We start from the raw sequence: 14,473 nt of genomic DNA, 5'->3' as shown, positions 1-14,473 counted from the left end.
ATGCGATCCAGTGTGTTCCAGCACCAAATCGGGCCGGAACGCACTAGAGCTGGTGTGAACTAGCCCTGAAAATTATAACATACATACTGCTTATTTCTTGCACCGGGGCCCTGAGGTTTCTAGTTACGCCCCTGTCCATGCCCGCCGAAAATTACATTCTGACTCGAATGTCAACAAAGGGCAGAGGAAGCCGTGACATAACGGGACTTGTTCCGCCCCTTTGTTGACATTTGGGAGCAGAACTGTCATAATAACAACTCTACAACCCAATGTTAAGAAAGGGGCATGTGCCACATTTGCCGTATGTCTCCACTGAGTTTAATGGGTTCATATATGTGCAACAGTTGCGCAAAAAAAGCTAATGTAGTATTTTGCACGACACACTTTCTGCATTTTTTTGCTTCCATGTTTCAGCACGTCTTGGTGCCCGCGTTTGGGGTGCCATTCTAAATCAATGGCACCGTAAGCTCATTTTGCCACGGTTCCATGAACGTGCACAAAAATGCGTGCTTTGGCACATGTTTACGGAACGCGCAGGTGTGAATGGGGCCTAAAAGAGTATCCCGGCTATGCATGAAGTCAGCACAAGATGGGTCAGATCGACCCCTAGACCCCCATAGCACAACCCCTACCAATAAATTGAAGCGACCTTCCTGAACAAATGTTCTCCTTTAGTCCTCGCTCCAGACATCTAGGATGCTGTTAGATTGTTAGTCCCCATTTCTGCCCAGGTTCATGTTCTCCCTGGTAGATGACCCTCTGTAGGAAGTAAATTATCCAGGTGCCGGGTGCTTCTGCTGCTGGAGCTTGATTTCTTTTTGCACAATATGCACCCCTCTCCTGGGGTGTCTGTGTGTGCAGGGATACACCCTCCTATATTCCTACTGTAGGGTGACCATTTGTCCACAATTTCTGGGGACAGTCCCCGGATAGAGGAGACCGTCTCCAGGACAAATTATTTCCCCGGAAATTTCCCCCGGGAACATAAGAAAAAATTTGTTCTGATCCCTGGATCCACCGATGAGCCTCGGCTGCCTAATTGACCAGGAGGAGAAGACAGATGCGGAGGTGGAGGCGAGGAGGAGGAGAGGAGGAGCAGCAGCAGGAGGGGGCGGGACCAGATCCCCGTTGAGGGGTGGGTCCACATTCCTGTCAGGCGATGGAGGAAGCAGGTCCCGAAGCGCTAGTCAGGCGTGGAGGAGGCCTGGACACGGAAGTGCCAGTCGGGCGGCGAAGGAGGCTGGGTGCCCGCAGCACCAGTGGTCCGGCGCTGAAGGAGGCCAGGTCCAGCCGTGGGTGGCAGAGGCAGGTAAGAGGATCACATTGCTGTTAAAGGGACCCTGCAGAGCCCAGCAAAGATTGTGCACAGCCCACCTAAAAGTCTCAGGTGGCTACAGGAGCTGTGGGGGTCTATGGTGGGCTCCGGAGGGTCTCAGGGGGGCTGTGCAGAATCTGTGGTGGGTTCTGCAGGGTCTATGGTGTGCTATGCGGGGCCTATGGTGGGCTCCGCAGGGTCTCAGGGAGGCTGTGCAGGATCTGTGGTGGGTTCTGCAAGGTCTATGGTGGGCTCCGCATGGTCTCAGGGGGTCTGTGCAGGATCTGTGGTGGGCTCTGCAGAGCAGAGCAGATCGTGCACAGCCCCCCTGAGACCCTTCAGGGCCCACCATAGACCCCGCAGAGCCCACCATAGACCCCGCAGAACCCACCACAAATCCTGCACAGCCCACCTAAGACCCCAGCTTTCCTGCTATGCTAATAACGGAGAATGTCAAAAGCTGGATACAGGGCTTGACAGGGATGACAGGTTGCACAAAAAGTCAAAAACAGGAAGGGGTGGGGCAAATTTAGTGGGGGGTGCCTGAATTTAGCCTTGCCTAGGGCACCCCCAAACTAAAATACACGACTGCCCGTCATCTTGGCAGCTTAGTTCAACTTGGCTTAGTCCCACCCCTTCTCTCGCCTTTTAGCTGATGGCCAGTTGCTCAGAAACTGGGATGCTGATGGCGGATTGGAAGACCCCCATGCTCGCTTGCTTCCTTCCTTACATAGGGAAAGTGGAATTCACAGCTTGTCCACACTACACTGCTTGTTCTGCTGTCCAATTCTCTGATGATAAGCCTGCTTATGAGTGGATTTGTGTTCACCTGTTACCTCTGCTGTTATGCTACTCATGAATGGGTTCTTTCCTCCTAATTTCTCTGATGGCAGCTTGCTTACGTTTGGGGTTTTCCAAAAAAATATTTCCTTAAAATATGCTTTTGAGTCTTGCTTTGCTCAGCAAATTCACAGAAAATTATACCATTCATTCTAATATAAAGGGGGGAAGTGGCAGAGAGTTTGAAGGACTTGGTATCAGTGTCTACAAGTAAAAGACAGCGGTCACAGGTCCCCAGTCAAAGGAGGTATCACCCAGGCCAGGTAGCTCCATGGGCATGCCAGATTCTCACCTGTTCGCTAAAGGAGTTTGATACTTTTTCCTTAGGTTTTGCACTGCTTTCTCCATTTGATTCAAGAAAACAATCCATGAATTCGACATATCATCACGAAGCTAGCATCGGTATCGGGACCGATACAGGGCATTTTGACAAGTACTTGTACTTGTCAAAATGCCCCATTGCATAGCCCCGATGCTTGCACGTTTTTTTTTTTTTTTCTCTCTGTAGCTTGTACCTTGCCGAATGCTTTTCCTCACATGTGAGGACGTCGTCGGCACTGAGCGGAGGGGCGTCACTGCAGTGGGCCGCGCTCCAGGTGGGGTCCTAAGGCACCGCGATCGAGGCAACAGTAAGTTAGGGCTTGGCCTGGTCTTAGTGTTTTGTGTGATCAAGAAGAATCTATTGCTGCAGTGCATTCTATATGTACTGTACATGTACTACATATAGAATGCAGTGCAGCAGTAGATTTACAATTCTGACATGCTAACATAAATAGGTTAAATGATCCGTAGTACATCTACATGTTATGTACTATTATGTACTATGGATCACGATTTACCTATTCATGTTAGCAGGGGACAATTGTAAATCTATTACTGCAGTGTATTCTATATGTAGTACATGTACAGTACATATTCCCAATTCACTGCAGCAATAGATTTACAATTTTCTCCTGCTAACATGAATGGGTTAAATGATCCGTAATACAACTACATGTTATGTACATATTATGTACTATGGATCATGATTTAACCTATTCATGTTAGCAGGGGACAATTGTAAATCTATTGCTATAGTGTACTGGACGTGTGTGCTGTGTATGTACTATGGATCATGATTTAACCTATTCATGTTAGGAGGGCAGAATTGTAAGCGCCTCCCACAAGCTGGGCTCCAAGACGCGATGCAGCGATCCCGCCCAGCGCCGACTACAAGAGGCATCGTGTGAAGCAACAGGGATCGAAGTGAAACTGTGAGTGAGGGAAGCTGGGACAGGGCTGGCTGTAAATCTATTGCTATAGTGTACTGGGCGTGTGTAATGTATATGTAGTACATATATACAGCACACACCTCCACTACATTACAGCAATAGATTTACAATTCCCCGCTGCTAACATGAATAGGTTGAATCATGTACATAACATGTAGTTGTACTATGGATCATTTAAAGTCACCTGTCCCTTTAAAAAAAAGTATTGGTAATTGGTATCGGCACGTACATGAGGGGAAGTACTTGTACTTGGTTCTGAAAAAGCGGTATCGGGACATCTCTAGTTATAACACCCACAAGGTGCATATCTCAGCTCTGTCAGCACTTACTGGATGACCGTGTACAAAGAAATAGCTTGACTCCTAAAGGCAGCTTTCTCCGATTCATGATGTTTCTCCCAAATGGGATTTGCCTATTGTCTTAAGGAGATTGATGGATCCTTTTTTCGCCCCGTATTATAAATGCTCCCTATGGCACCACTCTCTGTGGTTTTTTTTTTTACAGCACTAGTATCAGCCACGTAGGGGAAATGGGAAATCTTCCAATGGGTTACCCTCCCTTACTATATCCAAAACTAAAAAAGGAGTTTTGGCATCAGTTCTACTGTAACCTGAAAAGCTACACAGTTCCAACACTAGAGGTCAGCAATACATTAACTGGCACACCGACTCCAGAGAAAATCATCTTTCACTCCCTGATATCTACACCGAACTCTAGTGAACTGCAATCCCCAAATAGAAAACGACACAGATATGTGGTATATGGTTGGTATATGTTGGAATAGATTCCTGATGTATCATATATCAATCAAAAGGTCTCTTACCGTATATTCATAACATTTCTATCTTTTGGCAGATAGATGTTTACATTATATTTAAAGACACCAAGAGACCCTGACACGCCCCCTCCCGCCCCAGAACGCAGGGGGAAGTTTTGTGAGCGATTGCAGTACGTTCCAGCAGCTACCGCTCTGGAACGCACCACATTCGGTGTGAACAAGCCCTGAAACAGACAAAAATGGAAACCAGAAACTGGCCAAGAACTGGGGTGGGCAATCTCTCGCCCTCTAGCTGTTGTGGAACTACAAATCCCATGAGGCATTGCAAGATTTTCACAGCCATAGGCATAATTCCCAGAGACAGATGCATAACTGGATTTGTATTTTCAGCACAGCTGGAGGGCCGGAATTTGTCCACCTCTGCTCTAGAAACTACTACATGTAAAAGAGAACGTATAGTGGGTGCAGTAGGTCACATTCCCATGGGGCCACTTTATAAATTTTGTGGCCTTAACATTCCCTATTGAGCTCTGAATTCCTGACAAAATCAAAAGGTTTTTTTTAAATTATGGAACTTGTATAACAAAATGATTCCAAAGGTATATTAAAAGACCAAAAGGAAGCAAATAAGAGTGCAGTGTTTACAAACACTTTAGGCGTTCATTAACCCTTTTGCTGTCTGTTGTTTTTTCTAGGGGATTCAAATAACGCAGATATGCTTACCTGATCCTCAGTCCCACCTGGCTGTTAGACCGGTCCCCGCAATCTCTTCTCCCCTGGGCACCGGCAGTCTAAGGACCACTGACGTCATCATGTCTAATGCAGCTCCATTGACCTGTATTAGATGTGAGGCCGCTGAGGGATATTCCACAGCCAGTGCAGTGGGGGAGGGAGATGAGCACTGACTGCCATGGGACCGAGCATAAGGTGAGTAAATCTGCTTTATTTGAGCCCCCTAGACAAAAAGAGCACTTAACCCTTGCAGTGATGGGGTAGCCCCACTGCAGAGATAAACTTTCTTAATTCCCAGAGTTCTTTTTTAACAGACTGGGCCAAATAGATTATAAATCAGTTTTGTGGGTGAGCCGCATATCAGTAGATTATGTCTAAAGGGCCCATGTATCATTCACTGGAGATGCCTTGGAATGGTATGTACAGTACCCCTTGTTGAGAAGGCATGCAGCTGGATAAGCAGGGAACAAGGAACAAGGCCGATTCTCCTACATTGGTTGTTTTGAATGGAAAAAGTACAATTTGTTTTGTGAACAGAGTGAAAGAAATCATGTTTGCCTTGAACAGTCCAGCCACAAGTGGATAACATAAATGAGGCAGTTATATTTAGAAATACTACCGGTAAGATTATAGATTCCACTGAAATCTGCTTATTCGTCCTATGTGGGAAGTAGTTGTAAGCAAGGTCATACAAAACGGCACATTAAAAGCAAAGTCCTATTGTTATTATACATTATTCATTCATAAACCGGCGACGATATTAAAGGAAAGCCATCATGTGTTTTCACAAAGTCATAATTTTGACTTATTAATGTAAACATTGTCTGAAAGCCATTTTTGACTGATCTTCATGTTTTCACTTTCACCGCACTTACAAGAGGCTTTATCAGCACTGCAGTCGTTCTGCCTCCGGCATAAGAAATTATTAGGTTTATCTATTTGCAATATCAAAAATCGGCCACAAAATGGAGCCAAGGAGAAACATCTCTGTTAATAGCGGCTTAGACTGGTTTTTCTTCAATAAAACTCCCAACATCCCTCTGCCCAAAAGAGAAGGAAACAAGTGCATCTTGGGAGTGCAGGTTCCATTTTAGAAAGAGGAAAGTGGAATCCACTGCCATCCGCTGCTTGTGTCTGGAGGAGAGAGTCCAAATCCCTCTTAGGCAGCATCGCTGGTATGAATGGACTGGTTTCTTTCTGTATTTGTAAGCTGTTATTGTATTTACATGTTTTACATATTGATTGGTATGTTTCTATGTTCTTTAACCAGTTTCACCCCACCCTTTTTTGTTAATAAAGCAGTAAGATTTCACTCTGTCTGGCGTTTTGCACAATAGGAATGGCCCTCCAGCTGTGATAAAACTACAAATCCCATGATGCATCTACCTCTGGGAGTCATGCCCAGAGTCTTGAAAAGCCTCATGAAATTTGTAATTTGACCACAGTTGGAGGGCCTAAGTTTGGCTACCCCTAAAAACTTGTGTAGCCAGCAGGAACCCCACTAGGAGCAGGAGAGGAACCCCACTGTGAAATGTAGAACAAGGTATTCCAGCTGGGAAAGGGATAAAAGCAGACCTGCTTATCTCACCAGTGTGCCCCTGTGCGAGTCCACACCACCACTGACACATTTTAGGGCAATGCTCCTTCATCAAACTGGGGACGGTGTGTTCTAACAAGCCCATTCAAGTCAAGTCCTCTCATTCCACCCCATTGCTAGGGCTCTGGTGGGGGTGTCTATGGAGACTAGGGATGCACCGATACTAGTATCGGTATCGGTGCCGATACCGAGTATTTGGGTGAGTACCCGTACTCGCCCAAATGCTCCGATACCTAGCACGAGTACTTCCTGTATCAGGAAGCCGGGCAGCTCGTCATTACACGCTGCCCGGTTTCCTGATTGGCCCGGGAAACTGCTCCATGCTCTCTCGTCACTTGTGATGAGAGAGCATGGAGCCGACTTCATCTCATGAATCATAATATTAAGAAACTTACCTAAAATCATTAGTTTGTATTGCTTTAGAAAAAATGTGACCTGGTCCTTTAAGAAAAAGTATTGGTAATTGATATCGGCGAGTACTTGATCAAAAGTATCGGTACTCGTACTCGGTCTTAAAAAAGTGGTATCGGTGCATCCCTAATGGAGACTATACAAAATATCTATCGTCAAACACCGTTGCTAGGAACCCAGCAGGTAGCATCTTCGAAGCCTTGCCAGCTGGCATCCCACTCTTCAATGTGACCCCCTTAGAGGCCAGTAAAGCCACTTTCATTGGACATGTGGGTGGCAGTTGGCAGAGCTTTAGCCATCAAGTCAGGCAAAGTCTGGCCCTAATATAAAAAACTAAATCAGACAGGGACGCCAAAGAGAATTTTCGTACAAGGCAAGTAACAGTGGGACACCGGCTCACTTTAAAACAATGTATGGATTTTAGAATCCAACATGATCTACTAATGTACTGCTGTGACCCAAAGTCAGCATATAGCTGGCGCAGAGCCGTGCAGCAGCCGGGAAAGATCCCAACAATATTGTCAGGATCCACTCACCCAACCTGATTGACAGCTGGCTCTGCCTCTCTGGACCCAGAGCCAGCTGTGCCCGCCCCCTCAGCTGTCTGTCCCTCCAAAGAGAGAAACAGAGGGGAGAGGGGAGAATTCCTGCAGGGAGTGGTGACTGACAGTCATAGCACTCTGCATGGAGAAGACTGTGAGCTGAACTCTGGATATATAGAGCCAGTGTGTCACCTTACTCTCCAAATACTTCTCCTTCAATGCCCTGCTGTCACATGTTCCGGGACGCACTCAACTGTTGGTAGGTCAGGCTCCCGATTACATTATCACTGTGCAGCCAATCACAGTGAAGGAATGAACGGGAGCTCCTCCTACCAACCCCTGGCGTCACGGCCCACTCAATGGAGCAGCCCCTGCCGGCAGCAAGGGATTAGAAAATGCTGACTTCACTGCATATCTCAATTTAATATTATAAAATCATATATTTCCATTACTGCCACTTGCTTGTTATACTACAGGCTCATTTACAATCATTGGTGGGACCATGCACAGCGGTCAGTAATTTATGGCAACCAATCACATTTCAGCTTTGTGTACTGAATTAGTATGCATTTTGGTGGCTGGGCCTAGTAATCAAGTCTAATGTATATCACAATGTAATGTAACATGCAAGTCAGTGTACCTGTACAAGAGTCAAGGCTGCGGCTACCTCCTGATCAAACTGGAGCGGCTTAGATATTATCCTCCTAATCTGGGTATTTCTGGACTGAAGCGGTAAAACTTCAGAAGCCGCGTGTAACAAGAGAAAGGACGCCACTTTCTTTTACTTTTTACCTTTTGTTCCAATCAGGGTTATGTAAAGGAAATAAAAAGATTAAAGGAGAAGAGCACTGGAGTAGTAAAATCAAAGCAACCCTCCCTGGGAAAAGACATCACCCGTCATCGCTAAGTTCTCCTGTCAAAAATACTCATAATCCAGCTGTTATGTTGATCCAAAGACTCCATTTTCTGGAACAAGTCAGTGACTTCACTAGCTGCATATTGTTCTGGGTCTTTGACTGGGAAAGTAATGAGGCCAGAGGCAGCCAGGCTACTAATAATTTCAGAAGGAGGTCTTTATCTCAGTACAGACTTTAACACGGAGCCCTGGGCAGCTCTTAAAAAAACTAAAGCTGAACTCTAGGCAGATATGAGAGACACAAATGAATGCAGCTCTGTGATCAATAATACGTCATTTAAAGAACCACTCCAAGCATAATTAAAACTAACCCTTGCAGTGGAGCTACCCCTGTACTGCAAAGGTTAAAGGAGAACTATGGGGTCAGGGCTTTTCCCCATAGTTCTCCTTAGGGTAACGGGAGGACACAAACTAGCGTCCTCCCGTTACCCTAAGCTCAGTATACCGCGAGCTACAGCTCGCGGTATACTGAGACGCCGGAGCGGATCCCGATGTCGAGATCCGCCCAGCTGCGTGAGTGACAGCTGGCTCTGCCTGTCTAGAGGCAGAGCCAGCTGTACCCGCCCCCTCCCCGGTCCGTTCCGCCAGTCAGAGCTGGCGGATCGGAGCGGGGAGGGGGGAATCCAGCCCCTCCCCTGTCACGGCAGAGAGCCATGACAGGATCGAGAGGTGAGCGAACGCCGGTATATGTTCGCTCACCACCCGATCTACTGAGTCGACCTGTGACAGTCTCATTGTCACAGGTCGGCTAAAACTATGAGGTGAGTGAAAAGCACTCACCTCATAGTTCTCCTTTAACTGCTTGTTTTCGTCTGACATCCTCACGTCCAATGCCAGGAAGCCAAGGAACATAGTGGCAGTGGGAGAGAGGCTGCTGGGACCGGTCTAGTAGCCAAAAGTAATTCAAGTAGATCCCATCGCACTCCTGACCGGGTATAACCCAAGATAATGGGTGGGTGCTGAGATGACAGCAGATGCCTCTGCAGATCGGTTTCACATAGTAAAAAAATCACTGGCACTCCAATAAGAATTTCAGTCAGTGTTCTTTATTGACAAAAGAATTGTCACATCGTATAGCAATGTTTCGGAACTGTATTGGTCCCTTCTATATGGTTCCGAAACTTTGCTATATGATGTAACAATTCTTTTGTCAATAAAATACATTGACTGAAATTCTCATTGGAGTGCCAGTGACTTTTCTAATACGGTCTAGTAGCCGGACGGGACTGAGGATGGGGTGAGTGTAACTTTTTTTTTAAACCCTAGACCAAAATGAGCACGTAGCCTTTACAGTATGGGGGTAGCCCCACTGCAAGGGTTAATTAATATTATGCTCAGAGTTTGTCTTTAAATGTAAGCAGTGTAAGTACTTAGATTTGACCTGGTATCTGCCTCTTGCAGTTCATATACAACAGGGCTGGAGTGTAAGAGGAAGAAGCAGCACAAGGAGCCAATTATTTATATGCTGATGATTTAAGTGAATCTATAGCCAAAACATTTTTTAGTTTAGGATAAAGTGGCGAAGGGTTAATACTCCTGCCAGATATAAAACATTTTTTGCTGTCTGTGTTTCATTGGGAACATTTCCCTTAATTTCCTGTCCCAGAAGGAATTTCCCTCTCAAACAGTTGTCCCAAGAACCAGTATCCTCATTAGATGTCTTCTTACCGTCTGTTCTGGGGACAATTTTAACATTTTGGCTTTAGTGTGGAAATCAAGTGTCTTTTCCTTATCAGTCCACGGAGCTGAATGTGAAAAATCTTATGGTATATGGCCAGGTTAAGCTAAGCCTTACCCTCTGTGAAATCGTCCCCTAGAAAAACCAGCAGTATATTCTTCATTTGTTGAGGACGGAACCAGTTTCATTTTTAAAGCTCAACTCCGCAATAAACAAATATCGTCTAAATACAAGAGATATATTTCTTCTAGATCTGTGCAGTTATCCATTGTGAGCTTCCTGTGGTCTTGTCTCCGCCCCCTCCTGTAGTTTTTTTGCAGGCAGCCTGTAGTGGGTGGGGCCTGCTGGGTCCCTCCCACAGCTTTGCTCTTCACACAGGCCATGTACAGCACAATAATGATATCACTACTACTTTAACAAGGTAATAGCTGAGCTTTCAAAGGCATTTGGTGCACATAAAGTGGGTTTATATCATTTGTGGCTATTGAGGAATGCATTTCAATGGAAGTTTTTGTGCCGAGAGTTCAGCTTTAAGGAAAAGCCCAGAGTTAAGCGTTAACTAATGCAAAGTTCAACTGACTGGTTGAATTGGGTGGTGGCAGAAGTTGAATCATCTTGTCAAACAGGTCATCCAGATACCTGCTGAAAACTGGATAGCGTGTCATGTGACCTTTGACCACAAGCAAGTTTGCTTTTCCATATTACGCAGATGGAGCAGGCTGTTCTATTGCAGGGAGATGATAGAAGCCATAGCAAAGTACAAAATGGTTATTACACAAACAGGCACAGCATTTATTTTTTACCTTCTGAAGTCAGACATAGACATTAGACACCAGTAAGACGTGCTGGCGTCATGTGAACTGCCAAAGAATCTTCCTCACATATAAGTAGAGTTTTACATGCTCATGTGACATAGGTGTACACGCTCAGCATGTACAAAGGAATCATAGGACACATCTGCACACGGCTACACTCTGAACTTTCACATCTGCACAGGTACATGCACACTAGACTTGTGCATTTGGATTCAGGCGAACCTGCAAATCAACGAAATTCCATTGATTTGGCGGTTCGTCCGAATCCAAATAAACTAATTATTATATGCCCAAATATCCGAAAAACGCATTCGGGCACATAATAATTAGTTTGCGAATGCGCGGCAGCCATATTGGCCACTGGCACGTTCTGCGCATGTGTGTCGCCATCTTGGCGTCATATGACATCATATGTGGCAGGGCGCATGATATCAGGGGATGTCACATACTGGTATTAGCGCCACATTCTTGATGTATACCAATATATACACCAAGATGGCGGCTCTCAACAGGTGTGTGATGTCACCCAACGCCAGGATGGCAGCGCGCATGCTCAGAATGCACAGGTGACCAATATGGCTGCCGCGTGCTCTTCTCTTTACATTTGCGGTTTCGGATTCGGAGGCTCGTTGCCTGCAAATCCGACATAGCATAAAAATTTGTTTCGTTTGAGGAAACGAATGAAAATGTTTTTAGTTTTTATTCACTTCGTCTGAATGTCTAATACACGCGCTTGCGCCCTTGAACACAAACTATACAGATGTCCAAGGTAATGCCCACATATAATGCTGAGCCTCCATGACAGAAAGAACTTGAAATCCAAAAAAAGAAAGGAACAGGCCAGTTACAGTCAGGCTGGGGAGGAAAGACTAGATGATGCTGGACATCCAGCAGCCGGGAAATGAAGTGGGCTTTATCTGACTTCCTGCAGCTTCTAATGCACGCCATGAGAATCTCACAGTGTGCAGTAACATTAGAGTAATCAATTTCAATACAGGAGAAGAGGCTGTGCAGCTGTGAAAGACAGGCGGTTCAGCTTTAATGTAAAAGGCTTTAAAAATTAAGTTAAAGAAGAACTCCGGGCATATATTTTTTTAACCCTAGTGGGGCTACCCCCCAACTGCGAAGGGTTAACTGCTCATTTTTGCCTAGGGTAAAAAAAAAAGTTATACTCACCCGACCCTCAGAGATGGCAATGCTGCCTCCAGCCTCTCTACTCCTCTGCAGTGATGGTATGCCCCTTGACGTCTCCATGTCCTATACACTGTATTGGACACGATGACTTGAGGATTCCTAGACTGCTGCAGTGGAGGGAGAGAAACACTCAAGGGACTGGTCTAAAAGGCGGCTGGCTCCGAGGTTTGGGTGAGTAGAACTTTTTTTTTTTACATTAGGCAAAAACATGCAGTTAACCCTTGTAGTGCAAGGGTAGCCCCACTGCAAGGGTTATAAACGTTTTTCCTGGAATTTTTCTTATACTTGAAACGGTCAAGTACACTGCCAAAGCACAGACACTTATAAGGGTGGAAATAAAAAGTGGTAACTCAAACCATACAGTATGTGCTGACACCGAGGTCACTAGTACTTTACTACCTTTTTATAGTATAAGTAATACCCCCTCCCAGTGATAAGAGTTCATATAAAATAGATACTACCAGAAACTGAGAAAATCAATGAAGTAATTAAGAATATGTAAGAAATAAGCACCTAGAGGTTTTCCACTGAAGATTTCCATTGGCAGGGTGTAAGTTATTTTACATTGCTGCCACACAATGCCAAGCCTCCCGTCTTCAGCCAATAGTAAATTGCAGATGTCAATGCCAGCTTGTATTTCTAACTGTTGGCACCCGATTTAACTGACTCACTTCATACCCCAGCAACAGAGATTCTCCAGAATTATATTACGTAACCTGCTCTGTAGACATGTGCACCAGCAAAAAATGTGTTTTTCGTTTCGTTTTGATTCGGATTTTGCTCTATTTTGTTTTTGGAATTCGGGTCCGAAAGTCAATTCGTTTCGGAATTCGGATTCGGACTAAATTCGTTAGCGTTCATCCGTGGGAAATTTTGTTACGTTTACGTTTCGTTTGCGTTTCATTCGTTCGTTGCAGCAAAGTGACATTTAAGAGGAAAAAAACGTTTTTAGCTGCAACGAAATTTCTACCAAAAAACGAAATTTCTACCAAAAAACGAAAGTTCGTCCAAGAAACGAATTGGAAATTCGGATTCGTTTGCATTCGTCATATCTGTAATTCGGAATTCGGATACATCCGAATCTCCGAAATTTCATCCGAACTTCGATTCGTAACGAAAAGAATTTCACATGTCCACTGCTCTGTCCTCGGATACCCCATACTGGATAAATCTGCTTTGTCTGCTCTCCATGTACTAGCCCGCATAGTTCAAAGAGCAGTATAGAAATGTGTGGCACTGGATTGCTGCTTATTAAAGCTTCAGTCCACCAAATGTAGTACCGGTATGTTCCTTTTAGATGGAGCCTGGTACATTGAGGTAGCCCTGATTTTTTTATATATCTTGAGTATACCAATGATTACCTGTGGTTATTGCCTGCTGACAGGATAGAAACGCGTTAGTAGGTTTTCTGTACGCTGTTTACATGCCATTCAGAAATAAAGCTTATATCTAGAAGATTGCAATTTGAGTGCTGGTTTTCTACAAGTTGAGTATACCAACAGGGAGATATTTCTACTAGAGATGTACCGATACCATTTTTTAACAGACCAGGTATGGGTACCTACACTTTTCCTCAAGTACTCGCTTATACCAATTACCGTTACCTTGTTTTAGTGTCATGTGACAGTTTTTCTAAAACAATACAGACTAATGATTTTAGGACAGTGGTGGCATGTCAGGGCCTGGCTGCAACCGCTGCGACCCTGATAGTTCTAGCAGCCCAGAGGAAGTTGGCAGGAGCGGAGATCAGGTAAGTAAATGTGCATGACTCCAGCTCTCTAAACAAAAATGAACACTTAATGAAGAACTCCAGGCAAATAAAAAAACTTACCCTTGAAGTGGGGCTACCCCTGCACTGCAATGGTTAAGTGCTCAATTTGCTTTAGGGGCTACAATAGAGAAGAATAACCTAACTGAATGTAACCTACTTCTGGCTGCTAGACTGGTCCCCGCAGCATCTTTTACCCTGAGCTTCACAGATCTAAGGACCACTGATACCATTGTTTCTTATGCAGTTCCATTGACCTGCATTAGATGTGAGGAAGCTGAGGAACATTCCACAGCTGGAGCAGAGGTGAAGAGAGGTGAGCACTGGGTGCTGTGGGACTGAGGATCAGGTAGGTGAAACAGCTTTGTTTGTGTCCCTTAGTCAAAATGAGCACTTAACCCTTGCAGTGCGGGGGTAGTCCCACTGCAAAGGTACTTATATTGTACTTGTATTATTCTTCACAGTGTTTGAAAAAGAAGAAGCAATTCAGACACAAAGCAATGGGATATACATTTATTTTCTAAATTGCATAAAATAATATGCATTAGTGGTTTAATCTCACCTAAATAGATTTTGTTCTTCCTCCCTCCTCTTCCTCTACTTTATACAGATGTTC

This window comes from Nanorana parkeri, unplaced genomic scaffold (assembly GCF_000935625.1).
Source record: "Nanorana parkeri isolate BGI_ZX_2015 unplaced genomic scaffold, ASM93562v1 scaffold1612, whole genome shotgun sequence".
NCBI classification, from domain to species: domain Eukaryota; kingdom Metazoa; phylum Chordata; class Amphibia; order Anura; family Dicroglossidae; genus Nanorana; species Nanorana parkeri.
This window is presented reverse-complemented; position numbering follows the sequence as displayed.